Raw genomic sequence first — 19,778 nt, 5'->3', positions numbered from 1 at the left:
CTTATCTTTTCCAAGATGAGGGATGACCTATTTCTTTTCTCACAGATTTCTGCTATAATTGATTTTTGCCTTGTTTGCTCCCGGCTATGTCCTCAAACACCTAGCATGTGGTATAGGCACAGTACACATTTGGCAAATGAATAGAGGTTGGGTTCTGGCTTTTATTTTTTTTATTGATACATAATGATTGTACATGCGGTATTTTGATATATGCTTACAATGTGTAATGATCAAATCAGGGTGTTTAGGATTTCCATCACCTTGAACATTTATAATTTCTTTGTACTGGGAACATGTCAAATCACTTTTAGCTTTTCTTTTTTTTTTTGAGACAGAGTCTCGCGCAGTTGCCCAGGCTGGAATGCAGTGGCGCGATCTCGGCTCACTGTGACCTCTGCCTCCCAGGTTCAAGTGAGTCTCCCACCTCGGCTTCCCAAGAAGCTGGGACTACAGGCATGAGCCACCATACCTGGCTCATTTTTGTATTTTTAGTAGAGACAGAGTTTCACCATATTGGCCAGGCTGGTCTTGAACTCCTGACCTCAAGTGATCCTCCTACCTTGGCATCCCAAAGTGCTGGAATTACAGGAGTGAGCCACCGCACCTAGCCTCTTTTAGCTATTTTGAAGTATACAATTCATTGTTGTTAACTATAGTCACCCTACTGTGCTGTTGAATACTAGACTTTTTCTTGCTATCAGACAGTGTTTGTTCCCATTAACCAACCTCTCTTCATCCCCTCACACCCCAGCCCACCATTTCCCAACCTCTGGTAACCTTCTTCTACTCTCTACCTCCATGCAGTAAGCAGGCAAAGTAAGAATAGGGAGAGATGGTGCAATGGCACACCTGGCCTGGTTTGTCCAAACTTCCAAGGTGGGCTGCATGTTAAACCAGTATGTAAATAAACAGTGGCCAACAGAAGCCTGGCCTGGGAGAGGAGGTTTCCACATGAATAGTCGTTTCAGTAGCAAATCCTAGGAACAATAGTGCTAAATCAGGATGTCATGCCAGAAGCCTTTATATTTTAGAGCTGTGGGAACAGAAGCCAGGAATATAACAAAGGCAAGCTTTATCCCTTTCAAACGAGGCAAAAGCCTGCCCAGTGAAGTCATTTCCCACTCCCTTCCCAGCCACCCTCCTTGCCCCATCTTGAAAAATCATTGTTCCATGAAATAATACTAATTTTATTAAGTTAACACTATTTATTAATAGCTCCAACCACAAGAGTCTCTCCCCCTCCTTATTTTTACCCTTGGCTCCAGGTACAATTAAGGAGGCAGATATTGCAGCTGTTTCTCAGAATTTCTCAGAACGCGAGTGTCAGGAGCTGCTGCATGGGGTGGCTCATTCCCTCCTTTCTGGAAAAAGACCTGCTGTAGGCAGAGAGGGGATCCCTGCTATCTGCTAGAAGTTGCTGTCTCCTCAGCTGAGGATTCTGACTTTGACACGTTAAACCTTACACTTGACCCTCTTGTTCCAGGGGACCTATATTCAGAGACTTAACTGGACACCTGGACAGACCATTACAACTTGGGACTTTTCAGGAGAATGAGGGAAATATAGTTATTGCACCTGAGCCTCACTCCAGCTCTGAGGTCCTCTTCACTTCTCTTTGGAAGAAAATTGGATATCTTTTCCTAGTTGAAAGAGTAGAGATCTGATTTCTCCAAGGATCATCGCTTTTTGACACGGGATTATTAGAAGCATTCATTCATCTATCAAGGAGTTTTGGGATACTTGCCATAAGCCAAGCCCTCTGATAGGTGCTGGAAACATCAAGGTAAATAAAAGAGTTCTTCTCCTTGGAGAACATATTGGTCTAATAACTACTTCTGGGGCTCCCTGGTTGACAGAGCCCTAATCTTACTTGAACTCCAAGACAACTAGTCTCAGAGAAAACAGAAATCCCAAACAGTCCCAGGGCTGTGTCAAAGGTCATACAGCTGGCAAGTGGCAGAGCTGAAATTTAAATTCAGAGTTTTTAACCTCAGATTGCACCCTTTCACCTGTACTGCACTGCTTCCATAATGATTGCAGATGGTTGATTATAAGCAAAACAGGAAGCACTTGGATTAAGATGCTGCTGTTGTTGTCGTCATTATCACTGGGCTTGTCCTAACTGGGATTTTTGACTCTGAGTCTCGTATTCTTTTTACCATTCATGAACAAATTAATTAAAGAAACAAATATTGAATTGGGAAATACTATGGATTAGGCCCTGAGCTGAGGATGCAACAGTGAATAAGACAGGAAATGTCCCTCCCCTCATATAGCTTCTATTCTAATGTGTGTAGGGGAGACAGGCATTAAACAAGTGGATAGATATTTAGATAAGGTAATTAAGGATGGCAATGAGTGCCTAGGAGGAAATAAATGGAGAAATTCATTGGACACAGTCATTTTAGATTAGGGGGTCCAGGAAGGTCTGGCTGAGCAGGTGGTGTGTGAACTAAGCCCCAGTGAAGGAGAATGAGTCAGCTGTGAGTACAGTCCCCATGGAGAGAACATTCCAGGAGGATGGGGTCATGAGAGCAGAGACCCTGAGATGAGTGCGAGTGTGGTTTGTCTGAGGGATCATGAGGTCAGTGTAGTGGGTCAGGGAGAATGGTATGAGGAGCCTCAGGTGAGGCATGCAGGAGCTGGCTCATGTGGGCCCCATAAACCATGCTAAGGAGTTTATGTTCTCTCCTGGAAATGGCAGGAGGTTAGACATCAGTGCTTTCCCACTGGAACACAATGCAGGCCATGTATGTAATCTGACAATTTCTAATAGTCGTATTTAAAAAAAATCAAAAAGAAAAAGGTGAAATAGCTATTATATATTTTATTAAACTCAATATAACTAAAATGTCATTCCCACCTGTGATTAATATAAAAATTATTGTGATGGTTTACACTCTTTTTTATGTGTGTGCTTCATTTTGAAATCTGGTGTGTGTTTTACCGTTACAGCACATCTCTCTTCAGATTAGCCATGTCACAAATACTCAATAGGCACATCTGGCTGGTGGCTACCATCTAGCTACCATCAACCACATCTGGCTGGTGGCTACCATATTGAGCAGAGCAGTTATAGAGAGTCTTAAGCAGGGGAATGACAATGTCTGATTTACTGTGTTACTCACAGCAAGGACACCAAAAGTACTAATGGAAAGCTATCAGTAACTCGCAACGTCTCACTCTCAGGTGGAAAAGCTGAGCAGTTAGAAGCTGGTAATTGATTGGTGCAGTGTGGTCTACTATGTGTTCTAAACACTGCATTGGGAGGCACAAGTGATTTTCTCAGAGTCACAAAGCTAGAAAGGGGCAGAACTAGAAAGACCTTGAACCCAGTTCTTTTGGTTTCATGCCAACACCTTCATAAATCCCCAATAATCATGGCTCACAATGATGTTTTCACTGTTACAATGTAGCAAGCAGGGCCCAAGTTATTTCAATGTGAAAACATGAATAATATGTTGTTTGTATCATTAAATAGTACACTAGTTAAATTAAATTATAACCAAATCCTATTTGGTTATTATTTTTTTTTTACATATTGTATTCATTAAAAACAACGAACACTTAAGCATCGGTAGACAGAAATGGTCCATGGAACACAGTATATCTGAATTAACAATATAAATTTACATGAACCTTCTACCTTAATTTGTATCAACTTGGACCAACATTTGTACCATATATATGTGAATTACTCACAACTTAAGTTTTTTGGTTTCTTTCCTGTCATTTTCATGGTAACCTTCACTTTAGAATAACTATCTAATTTTTTCCAGGTTTTTGAATGACCTCTTAGAACCAGAAAGGTTTTTGCCTATAAGGCTAAAACATCTGGATCAAAACAGAACATGACTGTTTGACCCAAGCAGTGTCTTGCCATGCAGTCTTTGACAAGGGCAGTGGAAAACACAAGGAAAATGTGTTTCTATGTTACAAAATAACAATAGATCAGGACTCTGGAGCCCCGCATTTTGATCCTGGTTCTGCTAAAAATGTGGCTGACCATCATCTTGCAATTCAAATTTGTCATGATTTACTGGGGGTGAGTGATAAACTTGCCCTGCATATCAGTCACACATCCCACCTGATGGTGCAATGGGGCCGTTCCCTTCTTTGACAGATTAATAAGGGAGTGGAAGGCACACATGCCTTAGTCCTAGAAAATCTGCATGTTTAGCTCTATCGCAGGGGCAAGCTGGGTGATTTGAACAAGATACTTTGGAGTCTCTGGGAGATGGGGATAACGATCTTAATTTCCCCTGTCTTACACAGTGTATCCACTTGTTTGTCTCTATCTGTAATAGGCAGAATTCTAAGATGACCTCTAAAGATCTGGGCCCTTGTATCATTCCCTCTCCATTAGTATGGGTGGTACCTTTAACTTGTTCTGAACCAATACAATACAGCCAAGGTGTCGGGATATCACTCCCAGAATACCGTTGTGTCTTATGCCAAAGGTGAAAGGATTTTTCAGATGTGATTAAGATCCCCAATAAGGTAATCAACAGGGACCTTTTCCCAAGGGAGCCTGACCTAGATGGGTGAGCCCTTTAAAAGACAGTATAGAAGTGAGAGACAGGAGTCATATTTCCTTCTGTCCTGCTGACCTTGAAGAAGTAGCCACCATGAGTTCTACATCTGCAAGGAAATGAATCTGCCAACAACCACGTGAGCTTGGAAGAGGACCTGAGGCTCAGAGGAGACCTCATACCCAGCTGACACCTGGCTCAGACCCTATGAGCCCCTGAGCAGAGGACCTAGCTAAGCCAGGTCTGAACTCCCAACCCATGGAAACCACGAGAGAGGAAGAGTATTGTTTTAAGCTGTGAAATTAGTGGTACTGTTACACAGTATAGAAAACCAATGCACTATCTTCCCCATCACTCCTGGTTCTGTTTTAAAGATTTAATTCTCTCGGGGTAAAAAAGCTCGGTACCTATTTTTAAATGAAAGACTTCATTTAATTGATTCTTGATTCTTATACTTTCCTGGGGCACTAAGTACCATGAACTGAGTATCTCCTTTTTAAAGCAGCATTTTCTGTTATTCTAGCATCTAGGAGATGACACTAGCTATGGTTCTGGAGGATTTAACCATATTATACATTTAATTTAACTAGTGTACTATTTAATGACACATTCAGCCTATCCATCTTCTCAGGGGGTGTGTGCCTGTGGTCAAGCCTCTATCATTTTTGTTTCAGGCAGCAGAATTGGAGAAGCCCCCGTTCTGGGTAGCTGGAAGGAAGCGAACACATGCCTTTTATTTCCAATGTGCCATTAGTGCTTTATAAGTTTAATCCTTAAAACAACCCCAGGGGCAAGTGTGTTATTCCTACTTGCAGATGAGAAACTGAAGCTCCGCTAGGTTAAGTAAGCTGTTCCAGGCCTCATTGCTAGTTGGGATCCAAACTCACACTGGGATTGCTCAGAAGACCCCTAGTTTCAGGGTGAGGACATAGCCTGGACAAGGATGGAGAGACTGGACTCCCAGCCTTTGGGAACTATTCTGGATGTTTTCCATGTGCCCCTCAGATTCACTCTCTTCCCTCCTCCTCCAGCTCTGTGCCCAGGAAGTTCATCCTTGGACTCCACGCATGAACGACTTTGCTGTCTTCCCATTGGATTCAGCCAGTCCGCGGTCCTGGTAGGAAATCAGGGGTGGGTGTATTTATTCTCCCACTGCCTCCCTGTTGGGCTGGGCAGGGTTTTGGAGGGGGTGGCATCTCCCCTACCTAAAGCCACAGCTCCCATTGGTCTGGTGACTGCTCTCTCCCTTGGCCTCTTCCAGCCTAGGGGTGGTCCCTGCTTTCCGCTATTGTGGGAACCAGTGGGGAGTCCTTGAATCATGCTTTCTCCTTTATAAATAACCCCTTCAGCTACCCCTTTGAGTATTTCCAGCCAGAACACTAACCCACGCTGACACAACCGTGAGTTTGAGAGATGATCCTAGGGCAGCCTTAGCCGGCTTGCTCAGATATAAACTGCCCGGTATGTTTCTTTTATATTATCTTTGTCTATTAGTATGTGGATTAATTAAAAGAATTGGAGGCTTGGAAATGAATTAGAATAGGAAAACCAATTAGAGGTGTTGGGAAGACAAGATAAAAATTTAGCAGCCTTCTAGACTGGTCTGTTGGCTGCTCTTGAGTCATGAGGAGACTGACTGCTGAGTTCTTCCTCAGCCACTGACAGTGACTTTAGGCACTGAGTCCCTTGTGCCAGGGTTTCCTCATCTTTAAAAATGCGGCCTCTTCAAGTATGGGAACTGCCTTATTAAAGAAATACAAAGAACACAAGCGATGCCAACAGTCACCACCATCAGTATTTTCATGGGGTCATGGAAAATAGCACCAGGGCCTATCACTGGGCCACGAGGCGACAGGTGGGCAAACACTTCTCGTGAGTGGTTTCCTTCACTTTCTGTTTTGTACTTTTCCCTCAGCTAATCTAATCCCGGGCCATCAGACTTCTTATGCTCAGGAATGCCTATACATAAAAATGACTTGTAAGTTGGAGATGCAAGAAAAATATTGTCATTAAAATAATTATCAATAAAAATTGCCCCTAAAAAATAGGGCTTGCTGTGAGGAGCGGATTTGGGGCTGCCTGCAAAAGTATGGTTTGAGCCCTGATGGCCCTTCCATGGGGAAAGGATTCCTGGACCAGGGGTACCAGTTGCATTAATCTCCTCTTGATTCTTTGGGGATTCGTTGTAAGTGGAGATAGTAGGGAACCTAGAGCAATTTGCTGAGCGGGACCCTCTTACTGAGCCGAATCTCTGTAATTTGCTGACTTTTGTAGAGTTTGCAGCAGGATATAGCAAAGTCCTTGTCATTATCTACGTGTCCCTCAGGGAATGAGGTGTCACTATGACTCACTGAGAAAGTGTGTTGAACAGGATTAGGGAGCAATACTGCAGTTCCAAGTTCTTAGTCTAAGAATCACTTTGATTCTTGGGGGAAAGGGAGAGTAGTGGCAGGGGTGAAGTAGCTTGGAGGGGACTGGCTTGTGGATTTACATTGGCCTGTCAGAGAGGGAACTGTCAGCTTCAAGGGACACGCTCAGGATAATTGGTACCAGGTGCTGTTTCTGAGCTACCACCAACATGATGTTGCCAGGCTCTATCCACACAAAATTTCACTGAATCCTCCTGACACTCTCCTGAGTCAGGCGATCTTATCTCCATTTTACAGAAGAGCAAACTGAGCCCTGGGGAAGTTAAGTAGTTTTTGCAAGGTCACATAGCTGGTTGCAGAGCCTGAAATTGAACTCACATGGGTCAGACTTCAAAGTTAACACTGAGAAAAAGTAAAAACCATAGCTAAAATACCAGTGACCACTTCTTGGGTGTCTACCATGTGCCAAGCTGTGCTATGCTACAGGATCTGTGATAGAGATAAAAACCACTTCCTCTCCTCCCTACCCATCACTTAACACCTGTGGGCTAATTGTAGGTGACCCTCAATAACCTAATTATGTAGCCTATTTAGAATAACATTCCATTTTAGAATAACCTTCTACCCACCAGTAAATAGGGAAAATTGGGCATGTTCCCATCAGGGAATCTCTAATTAGTGAGCGGAGGAGGGAAGTCTTATAGCACCTGTGTTCTCCAGGAGAATTTAAGAGACAGAGAGGAGATAAAATCAGTATAATTAAAGCCTTAGCATTTTTCCCTTTATCACATTTTCCATTCTGTTTGCCATGTTGGCATTTTAATTTTCCAAAGCCTTCTGGGAAACATAATGTTACCTGGTAACATTGCCCCATGGGATGTTGAAATCATGTCATTTTCTAGAAAAAAAAAAAATGGTGCAGACGCTTCTGAATGTTACCTGTGTCTGAGCTCCTATCTGTGACCCTGCATCATTTGTGATTGGAATCAATTTCTGTAGCTTGGGCTCAAGGCCAAAATTAGGATCAATTGTGAAGAAGGGGATGTCTGCCTTGATCCATTTTCTTCCAGTTTCACGTCCTTCCTCAATGATGAAATTACCTGCCCGAGCCTCTCCCTCTGACCTAGTGTCCTAGTCCTTTGTGTCCCACTCTGTGCTGAAGCCTCATTATTCATTTGCTGCCCATCAAAGTTTACCTGTCCTGCCTACTGTCCTCTCAGTGCCCTGTCTCACCTTCCCCTCGCTGGGTTGGGCAGCATACTTTTGAGGAAAGAGTGAGGGTTTCCAAGTCAGGCATATCTGAGTTCGAACCCTAGCTCCACCACTTGTTAGCTATGTGGCCACAGGCAAATTGACTTCTCTCCCGGGTTGTTCTGGCTGTAAAATGGAAATGATGAGCCCGGCATCAAGAGGGAGGTACCCAGCTGAAGTGAGATGATGTGCATAGAGCACCCACCCATTGCCTGGCACAGAGTCACACCCATAGTTTCCTGTCTCTCCCAAGATTCCCTTCCCTTTTAATGTCCACCCAGTTCTTCCTTGTTTGTCATGAATAGGATTCATAATAACAGTTCCCCATATTGCTTTCTTCATCACCAGGGAGATGAAACTCTCATGTCAGACTGATTCTGCAAAGATTCTTTTACATGCATATCTGTAACAGGCAGTAGCTGCGTGCAGGCAAGGGGGATTAGTAAGCATCTTCCCAAAGCAAACAGAGGGGCTGGGAGCTGGACAGAACCTCAAAGGTATCGTATCCCCCAACTTTGTAGCATCCCAACAGGGTGTGCTTCCCTCTGCTTGGATGCTTTCCATGGCAAGCAGCTCATTTCCCCCACCCCCGTCCCTTTTTTTTTTTTTTTTTTACTAGCCAGTTCCAAGTACTTTTGGACAGCTCTGATTGTTAGAACGTTCTTCTTTACCTTGGGCTGACATCTGCTTTCCTGGGGCTGTCACCCTTCTGTACTTTTCCAGCCTCTGAAATCTATTTGAAGGGCTCTCCCTTTCCCACATGATGACAGCTGATCTATTAGAAAGCTAGGATCATGCGCATGAGAGGCCTTCTCCTCCTCTCCTCTCCGTGTTTTAGGCACTATGGTACTCTGCTTAAGTTTGATTCCACCATTATATTCCACTTTGTGGGCAGTGGCCCTCCCCTCTTATCTCAGTAAGCTGGTATGACCTGTAAGGGGGTAGAAGCTCCTGCTTTGGAGTCAGACAAATTTGGTTCAAATCCCTGGTTGGCTACTTACCATGATCCTCAATCCACCTATTATAAAATGGAGGCAATACTACCAACCTCATAGTCCTGGCACACAGATTAAACAACCAGCGTGCAGCCTAGTGCCTGGCATGGAGAAGGTGTTTGGTACTTGGTAGCTGTATAATTATTTGCTAATTGCCAGGTAGTTAGCTATCATGTTTGGTTCTCTGAGAAACTCTTCCCAGTGACATTTAAGATTTTGCTCAGGCGGTCAGGAGATGGAGACCATCCTGGCTAACACGGTGAAACCCCGTCTCTACTAAAAATACAAAAAATTAGCCAGGCGTGGTGGCGGGCGCCTGCAGTCCCAGCTACTCGGGAGGCTGAGGCAGGAGAATGGCGTGAACCCGGGGGGCGGAGCTTGCAGTGAGCCGAGATCGCGCCGCTGCACTCCAGCCTGGGCGACAGAGCAAGACTCTGTCTCAAAAAAAAAAAAAGAGATTTTGCCCAGGCTGCATTTGGGAGTCCATTCTTCCCTTGTGACAAAAAATGGCATTAAATAATTGTTCCACTTATCACAATCACAGATTTTTTAGGAGGAAAATAGGATAGTCAGCATGTTGCTCAATGGCCATTTTAGTTTGTTCACACAAGGCAGGTAATAATTTAAAAACATAATTTGGATTTTCTGTGGCTAACCATGCACATCCCAAGAGGCCCCTTGGGAATGCAGCAGAATGTCCAGACAGCCACGGGCAGAATTCCAAAGCTTCTGAAAGATGAGTGTGTTCGTGGCTGATGAACAAGGTATGAAGACACCAAATCCCCCTGACAAAGTCCAGCAATGCCTTGCTGCTGATCAGTCTTTCTGGAAAGACTGGATGAGCTCACCCAGAAGAAAAGAGTGGGTGGGAGATTTCAGGAAAGATTCTTACTTATCAGAAATTAAGCTTTAAAAGTTTTGGGCCTTCCTGTTGATTCTCCTAGCTTTTCTCACAACCCAAGACACATGGTTTAGCAATGACGTCATCTGACATGGATAGTCACACTGAAGTCAGAAGCTGTCAAACAGATCCTGGATTATGACGGAGGGTGGAAGGGATGTACAATTTGAGGGCCATGTGAGTGTGAAGTGAGTAATGCTTTGCAGTAGGGTGTTACTCCCTATCCCATCATCGATGGGTAGCAAACACAGAATTAAACTCTTCAATATATTCAGAAATAGTTATTATGTGTTCCTCTAAAGACCTTACTATTTCCTAGGTAAAATCTACAATTCTGTAGTCCTACCTCTTGTCATGCTAGCAAAGTACTTTTATATACTCCAGTTGAATATAAATGCCCAATTTCTATCATTTAGTTTGTTCTTTTTTTCATTGAATCACTCAGTTATTCAATCTGTGGAGCAGTCTTTCAGGCATTTAACAAATAACAATTGCACATCTCTTTCTGTATCAAGAGTTCTGCTGGGCATGCAGCAATGTAAAAAGACACACAGGATTCACTCTCTTGGGGAAGACAGATGTTAAACAAACAATTACAACAAAAGGTAATGAATGGGAGCATTATGACAGGAAAAGAATGGGCCTTGAGGCAAGAAAAATTGAGTCTGGCTGGCGCTTATAGTTCTCTATTACCAAAAGTATCAGATTCCAGTGGCTTAACTTCTAGGACATCTAAATAAATAACTCCAAACACTCCTCCATTAGAAAGAGTAAGAGCTAACATTTGTGGAGCTCTTGCCGTGTGGGTAGACACTGAGCCAAGCCCTTTACAAAGATAGTCACACTTAATCCTCCCAATAATCCTAGAGTTAGGGCCTGTGAGTACTCCCATTTCACAGATGAGGAAGCTGAAGCTCAAAGTGATTAAGCAACTTGTCTGTGGTCATGCCGAGCCAGGTGGCAGAGATGGGAGTTGAACTCTGGTCTCTCTGAGCTCCTGGTAATAACCATGAATGCTTGTCCCCCATCACATGCCTAGGAACTGGAAAAGCTGTGACAAAAGGCTTCGAGAACTCAGGAACTTCCTAGTTTACTCCCAAAGAGCCAGTAATCCTGCAGTGAGGCTCACAGCCCTTGGGTACAAGAGGAAGAATTGGGGTGACCAGGTCAGAGGGCATCTTAGGGTGAACTATGCTCCTGAGTCCCAGAAAGCATGAGAAAGGTTTTTCGGGAAGTTACTTATAACAGTAGAAAGAACGTTAGGCAATCCAACCCAGAAATGAATCAATCTTAGATTCACGTGTGCATTTTGATTGTAGCTGGAATAATATAAACCAAATTAGAAAGCTTAATGTCCACATGACATCTTTATTTGGTTGTAAAGCAATGCATTACACACACTCTCTTTCCTTTACAATGATCCAAAAAATAAAGTGAGTCAGTCAGTTTTTGCAAAAATAGGTCCTGCCTTTCAAAAGAAAATAAATTGTTTTCTCAAAGAACATAACCTTCTATTTTTTCCCACTCCTTATGTTCCCGTCCTCCGTTATGTACCTTCTGTCTAGATGTTAGATCATTTTGAACTAATTTGGAAATCTTCATGCTTAATTTAGAAGTGATTCATCTACAGATCGTGTAGTACTTAAGTTTGGCCAGTGATAGGGACAGTTGCTAAGGGGGGGTGTTGATACAGGCTTGCCAGTAAGTGACCCATCTTCTATCATCTAAGATGTCACTGACTTGCTGCAATGACTCAGGTGGAGTCTTCATAACTGTGAGTATGCTGGGGAGCATCCTCAGAAGCTTCTCTTGGTGTCCCCCACATGGTTTAGGATGGCTTTATGCTTAAGGCATGGCTGACACAGTGCTGCATATTCTAATGAAGGTGTGAATGATTCATGTTTCCCTGCCAGTTCCATTTGGTCATTTTACAGTTTTTTTCAGGCTTCATCCATATATCTTCTCCTTCCCCCAAAGGACTCTTTTACCCAATATCTCAATTATCACTAAAGTTGACTCCTTCTCATCCAGACTCAAGAGAAATGAATCTCAGAATCCAACTGCATTAGTCCATTCTCACGCTGCTAATAAAGATATGCCTGAGACTGGGTAATTTATAAAGGAAAGAGGTTTAATGGACTCACAGTTCCACATGGCTGGGGAGGCCTCACAGTCATGGTGGAAGGCAAGGGAGGAGCAAAGTTATGTCTTACATGGCAGCAGGCAAGAGAGCATGTGCAGGGGAACTTACCTTTATAAAACCATCAGATCTCATGAGACTTATTTACTATCAAGAGAACAGCATAGGTAAGACCCACCCCCATGATTCAGTTACTTCCCACCAGGTCCTCCCAAGACATGTGGGAATTTTCGGAGCTATAATTAAGATGAGATTTGGGTGGGGACACAGCCAAACCATATCACCAACTAATCTGCTTACACCTCATATTACTACAATTATTGCCTGTTCCTGAAAATGATTAGTACTACTCTACTTGTGTCATACTACAACTACCACCACCACCACTTCTATTACTACAGGTAAGAAATATTTTGGAACAATTATCAGGCTACAGGCACTGGGTTGAGTTCTTTACATGCTGTATCTTTTTTTTTTTTTTTTTTTTTTTGAGACGGAGTCTCACTGTTGCCCAGGCTGGAGTACAGTGGCACAATCTTGGTTAACTGCAAGCTCTGCCTCCTGGGTTCAAGCCATTCTCCTGCCTCAGCCTCCCAAGTAGCTGGGGCTACAGGTGCCCACCACCACACCTGGCTAATTTTTTGTATTTTTAGTAGAGACAGGGTTTCACCGTGTTAGCCAGGATGGTCTCGATCTCCTGACCTCGTGATTCACCTGCCTCGGCCTCCTAAAGTGCTGGGATTACAGGCGTGAGCCACTGCACCTGGCCTACATGCTGTATCTTAATCCATCTTCATACCAGTTTTATGTGGTAGGTACTCTTTGGATCCCTATTTTGATTAGAAACAAACCAAGGCTCACATAAGCAAAATAACTCACCTAAGCCCCACCAGTAGTAAAATGCAGAGGCATTATCTAAACCCAGTTTATCTCGCACTATGACACCATCACTTTCTACTTTCATGATTTTTCACGCCACCTCTTATCATCTGTACTGTTATTTACTTCACATAGAGTTCCTGGCATGCACCACACTTGCATGATTAGGTTGCAAAAGCAGACAAGTCGTTTTGAGCAGGCAGTCCTTTGAACCTACCGATACTTCCACTGCCCTCTGCATCATCCATCAAAGTAAATCCCATGAAGGAAAACAGAAATCTTAGCATTAACATGAACTTGGAAGTATGAGTTTGTCAAGCTCTTGGTCTCCTCTATGGCAGATAATTTTCTTATAAATCTCCAGGCATGAGAGTCATTTTCTAAGCAGCTTTTCTTCTTGCTACATGATTTTTTTTTTCCTCTACTGTACTACAATTGTTTCTTCTAGCGAGGACCTTAGTTCTTTCCAGGAGTAGTTTGAGGGCATCTGTAAGATTTTTGTGCAACTTTATTTCTCTAGATTGAACAACTCTAACCTCTGCCTAGAAGGACCTGGTGGTTTATTTGGAAACTGGAAATTATTTCATGGTTTCCAATTACAAGGGGCCTCTAGTGAGTGATGACTACCAGCATCACCCTCATGCCCAGGCAAGAGTGGCTCCAGTCCTGAGGACCACACTCTGGCCCTCATCTAGGCTACCCACTCCTTCTAGGCTGGGCTTTAAGTACCTTAGTCCCCACTCAGGGTCTTTGAAGGGTCTTAATCCCACTTCCAGAGCAGAGCACACCTCTTTCCTGGGTTTATTTGCTTCCAAGATGAACCTCATAACAATTTACCCCAGGCCCAAGCAATAACCAAGAGCTGGCTGTGTATGGGTTATAGATGGAGTTTGGGCATATATGTGAGCAAGATGCCTGGAGGTGTGGAACAGACCTAGAAGTGGGAAGAGTAGGTGGAGACAGACCAGGATCCAGAGAGAAGTTCAAGAACTTGGAATTCAAATCTTAACTGCCAAATTGTTTCAAAAACATTTGTCATGGTAGGAGGAGAGAACATATTTTTATTCAACAGTGTGTTCGCTTGATTTACAACTCTTACATATTTAGACCTATGCTATGTGGGTCTCCACTTATACCCTTTGCCCTGAGTTCACCAAGTGGTAGGGCCAGGTAGCTACTACTAGGGCAACGAGCTGTCCTGGTTTATCTGGGACTAAGGGGTTTCTCCGGGATGCAGGATTTACAATCCTAACAGAGAAAGTCCCAGGCAAACCAGAATGAGTTGAATTGGTCACTCTAGATAACCCACTATCTATAATATAGTGGCTGATATTGATTTGTATAACTGTACAGAAGTTAGCATCTTTCTTTATGGGGCAAAAGAACCTCCTTATATTTATGTTTTCATCATAATAACCTATTAGAAATTCCATTTAATGATAGCTTTGCTCTGAGAGTCAGGAGGTAAGTAAAGGCCACTTAGCCATGGGCAGGCCTTCTGTCTCCAGAGCAGGATGAAGCAGTGGCTTTTGTAAAATTGCCCAAAGTCAACAATGAGCATTCATCAAGCACTAGAAGAAGCAGCCTCATCAAAATTCTTGCTGGAAGTCAAAATAGATTGGAATGCCAATCTATTGGACTTTCTCAGACTGCCTTGTTTGTACAAGAACAAGGAACCTGGAGATGGTTCCATGTGACATGATTTCCATTAGTATCCAGTTCAGATGGCTACAATTGTCTAAAGTGACTCCCTTCTAGAGAGCCCACAGATAACTAAGAACTGTGGCTATTTTGGGATATTTGGTAATTGAAAAAAGAGGGGGTAAAAACATCTTTAACCAGAAAACTCTCTAGGTCAAATTGAAAAGCAGGCAAAGTTAGTCTCAAGCCGTGCTGCTCCTTCTAGTTTTGCCATTGTCTTTTCTGAGCTTGTGGGAATAAGCTATTCATTCACTCAGCACATTAGGCCAAGATTACATTCCAAGCAAAAGGAACTGCAAAAACAAAGGCTGTGGGGGTAGGAACATACTTGAAGACCTGAAAGTAGACCGGCAGGGTGGGCTGGGAGAGGAGAAAAGTGGAAGAAAATGGGGCCTGAGTGGTGGGTCAGGGCCATATCAGTAGGACATTATGGGCCACAGTAGACTTAGGATTTTATTATGTGTAATGGAAAGGCAACGTGGCAGGCTAAATAATGGTTTCCGAAAGGTATCCAGATCCTAATTCCTGGGACGTGTAAATGTTATCTGATATTACAAAACCAGACTTTGCAGATGCGATTATGTTAAGGATCTTGAGATGGGAAGATTATCCAGGTGGGCTCTGAATGTAATCACACGTGTTCCTATAAAAGGGAGGTGAGGGAGAGTCAACACAGACAGAAGAGGACAAAGCAATGTGAACATGGGACAGAGATTGGAGTGATACAACCACAAGCCAAGGAATGCTGGCAACTTCTAGAAGTTGGAAGTAGCAAAGAATGGATTCTCCCCTAGAGCCAGGAGCACAGTCATGCTGACATGTTCATTTTAGCCCAGTGATGTGGATTTTGGACTTCCAGCCTTCAGAAACAGGAGATAAGTTGTTTCTGTTGTTTTAAGCCATCAACTGTTTGTGGTAATTATTTGTTAAAGCAGCTGAAGGACACTGATACAGGCAGATCTTAGCCTCAGGCTGGGGTATGACATGGTCTGATTTATGTCTTCCAATGGGCACTTGGAGCTCTTTGTGGAGTAGAGACCAGAAGAGGCAGGAGTAGAGGTGGAGAGATCAGCTGGGAGGTTCTTGCAGGCATGCAGATGAGACAAGATGTGGCAGTGGATATGTAGAGAGCTGGAACATCCAAGATATTCTTTGGAGGTGGACTGAAAATACTTGCTAATAAATTGCCACTAGGAAAAGCGGGCTCTGAAAAGTCATCAAAAACTTAATCTGAGTGTAAGTGTGTGTGTGTGTGTGTGTGTGTGTGTGTGTGTTTATTCAAGAAAAAAAAGCTTGTAATTTTTAAAAAGAAGCACAGTTTAAGCCAGTGGTGGGGTTTTAGGCTCTGAACTCCTCCAGGTATGGAGAGACATGCTCAGTGGGTGGCAGGTTGTGGAGTTTCATTAGAACACATTCTATTATGCTCCTCAGCTGACCACCTGTTCTGTGTATAAGCTGTTACAATGCCTTTTTTAGAAGTTGGTACATTGCAGGTCAAATCATAATATTGCCCATGCCTGCTCACAGGGAATTTTTGTGACACTCCTGGGTATGGGAGGCCTATGAAGAACGTAGTTTAGATGCTGCAATATTGACATTCTTAGGACATTTCGAAGGTTTCCTGGCCTGGTGACCAAACTTTAGTATGTGTCTGATTCATCTGGTGAACTTAGAAATTATGCAGATTTGAGAAACGTAGCTCCAGAGATTCTGATTCACTATGTCGGGACAGTGATTCTCAATTTTAAAATAATTACCTGGGGAACTTTTTAAAATGCAGGTTCTGGGTGGAGCCTGAGATTCTGCATTTCTGATGAGCTCCCAGGTGATGCTCATGCTGTTGATCTCTGGACCACACCTGGAGGAGCAAGATTCCTAGGAATTGTTTTCAGAGCTGTAAGCCCCTGAGTGCCAGGGTTGAGGCTGCCTCCAGTGTGGATGTGATACCACATGTGTTTCAAAACAAAGGCAGCTCTGGACACATTGCCAAGCCCTTTTGTAGGATGGCCCAGCTGTGGTCTTGGTTCAGCAGATCGTTTTCCTCTCTAAACCAGTGACACTCTGCATTCCCTCCTGCTGAGCTCATACATGTCTCCTTGCCAAACCCAACAGAGGCTGGCTTCCCAGACTGGGTTACGAGGCTGAGGTTTGCCAGGCTCAGTCCTTCCACAAGTGCCACTCATGGGCTAGACGACTTCCTCAGCCCAGTGGTGTCTGTCTTGTTCAGGACCCCATGTGGGCTGCACACCACCATCAGCATGCTGTTTCTAACACACAGTCCTGGCCATGCTCCTCCCCTACTTCCAACCCTGCCTGGGCCCCCATTGCCCTCCAGAGAAGGTCCAAGTTCATTGGTCTACCCACCAACCTCTACTTCCATCTCCAGCCTTTACCATCTGCTACCACCATTAGTTACTTGTTTTATATATGCATTATGTCGTCTCTCCAGGCCAGAGGACTCACAGTTGAATTCAGAAACCATCCTCACACTATGGGGAAAACTACATATGGTAAGGAGAGAGAGGAACAAGATTTGAGAGGCAGTGCAACCTAGTGGATAAGAGCACAGGCTTTCGCATCAAATCCCAGCATGGTCATACTTCAACTGTGTGACCTTGAACTGTCTCTGGGCCTTAGTTTTCTTATCTGCAAAATAGGGAAAAGAAAACATTTCATTTAGGGCTGTCGAAAGGATTTAATGAGGTCGTATATTTGAAAAACTTAACTTTGTACCAGGCATGTAATAAGCACTCACGTCAGCAATTGATGTCCATCCCTCTCTTTCCTCTGTCTTTTCCCTTCTTGTACTTCCCCTCTTTTCTTGCTCTACCCTCAGGATCTTGGGGCCTTCATAAACGTACAAGTCTTGGGATTTTCTCTAAGTGAAAATTCCACAAGTGTGGGAAGCATTGGTCGTATTCCAGAAACTGTTTTTGATAATTGGCCAATAGGAACTGTTTTGAGCTGTCCACTTAGCTACATTAGCAGGAGCACTTTAAAAGGAAATGAATGAAAATGTTCATTATTCTGGCCATTAATCCATACTTGGAGCAAACAGGAATCTCTAAGTCCAAACATTTCCCCTGTAAAGCTTTGTTTACCTTGGAGACCAACATCAACACAATTAGGTTTCAATATCAACAACATGGGAAGGTTGGAAGTCAGGAACAGCGGATGCCTTTTATAAATCCGGTGTCCAGGGCCACAGTTAACACCTTCCTTTCTAGACTGGGAAGGGTTGTTTTGCTGTAGGGGGTAGGGTGACATTTCAGAGTTGCTCCATTAGACGAAATAATCAGGCACTGACAATCAATTGCAGATGTCGTTGTCAGTAGCATTATGTGGGACACTCCTTGACTTGGTGCAGATAAAGTCCAAAGATGAGTGTTTGCTAAGGTCCAGCCACCTCCACTGCCAGTCATATGGGGTATAATTTGTCTGTGGGTCACACTAAGCAAGAGAAATGCAGGCTTCAGCTAGGGTCAATTCATCCACTCAACAACAAATGTTTTCCAAGTACCTAGTATGTGTCAATCACTGTTCTAGAGCCTGGTGATGGAGCAATGAAGGGAACATAAAAATCCTTGTCTTCGTGGAGCCTACTTTCTAGTTAGGTACATATTTAAATTAAGCCTACAAAATATCTACTTACCTCAGCCTGAATTCAAAGACGTAAATGATTCCAGGTCTTGGGATTTGGTGGGGGAAGCAACCTTAAGGATTGTTTATACTATTGATTCACTATCTTTCTTAGGAACACACACTTCTTTGAGAATATTATAGAAGATGTGAATCCTCATTCAATCTATGCAAACTTTCACCTTCAGTTTCTGATAATTCATCCCCCTTACCTCCCCAAATTCAAGCCCTAGGTTAAAACCTTTGATCTGGTTCTAACATCTTGAGACTGTTTCTCAGTATCCTTGCAAATAAGGACTTACTGAAAGATAATGGATTTTTTTTTAAATGAGGAACTTGCTCCCTCTCCAGGCAGCTCATTTCATCCTAGAGCTCTGACTGTAGACTACCAATTTCTTTTTTGACACTGTTCCGTGTCTCTAAGCCTTGAGGTTGAGATCTGGTGCAAGTATGTCTGGCACCCTATTCACTGCGTTCCTGTTTGTCTTGAAGGTGCAGAGAGAAGTACCTCCCTCTATCACTGATATGGTTTGACTGTGTCCCCGCCCAAATCTCATCTTGAATTGTAGTTCCCATAATCTCCACGTGTCATGGGAGGGACCTGGTGGGAGGTAATTGGATCATGGCACGGTGGTTACTCCTATGCTGTTCTCGTGATAGTGAGTGAATTCTCAGAGATCTGATGGTTTTATAAAGAGCCTTCCCCTTTGCTTGGCTCTCATTCTCTCTCCTGCCACCCTGCAAAGATGTGCCTTCTGCCTGATTGTAAGTTTCCTGAGGCCTCCTAGCCATGCAGAACTGTGAGACAATTAAACCTCTTTTCTTTATAAATTACCCAGTCTCGGGTATTTCTACAAAGCAATGTGAGAACAGACTAATACAATCACCCTCCCAGGTTTTGAGGCTATTATGGGCTTGGCTACTGTTCTTTTCCCTGAAAAGGAAAGGCTTCAGTAACATTGTTTCTCCTGGTCGCTCTATAAAGATACTAGCCCAAGATAGGCCTCCTTAATCTCCTCCATCCTCTGTTTACCTTCTTATCTGAAAATATTACTGGATTTGCAAATTAGCCAAAGGAAACAGAGACATGTTTTTAAGGCTGGCAACTTGCTTTTTGAACCTGCAAGAATTCATATGGCTTAAATGACTTCTCTGTTCCTTGTGTTGCACAGGAGGAAAGAAAAAGAAAAAAAACAACTCTAACTTATGGCCAGGTAGAAGAGCTGTGTCAACAATGTACCCTCACTCTCTGTGGAAAGCCAGTTTTTCTTTTAACCTGAGGTCCAGACCAAGTGAAATGGTTCAAAAGGACAGGGCCAGAGATCAAACTGTGAGAGCTCCTTATGAAGCAAAGGATAGTGCGAGACATCC

The 19,778-nt window shown here is 43.4% G+C and overlaps 1 long non-coding RNA gene across 2 annotated transcripts in view; it reads left to right on the top strand.

Annotated features, from left to right (window-relative positions):
- The first annotated feature begins 1,666 nt into the window (after nucleotides 1–1,666).
- The window catches only part of LOC107970553 (uncharacterized), a 585,037-nt gene continuing 566,925 nt past the window's right edge, over nucleotides 1,667–19,778 (top strand). The window contains exons 1-2 of one of the 2 annotated variants that reach the window (XR_010155489.1): nucleotides 1,667–1,783; nucleotides 5,564–5,649. This is a non-coding gene — a long non-coding RNA (uncharacterized LOC107970553). Of the gene's footprint in view, nucleotides 1,784–5,563; nucleotides 5,664–19,778 lie in introns of both variants that reach the window. The other variant, XR_001713154.4, reaches the window with a different exon arrangement.

This window comes from Pan troglodytes, chromosome 2 (assembly GCF_028858775.2).
Source record: "Pan troglodytes isolate AG18354 chromosome 2, NHGRI_mPanTro3-v2.0_pri, whole genome shotgun sequence".
In the NCBI taxonomy this organism is placed as follows: domain Eukaryota; kingdom Metazoa; phylum Chordata; class Mammalia; order Primates; family Hominidae; genus Pan; species Pan troglodytes.
Note: the sequence above shows the minus strand (reverse complement) of the source record. Positions and strands in the feature narration are given on the sequence as shown.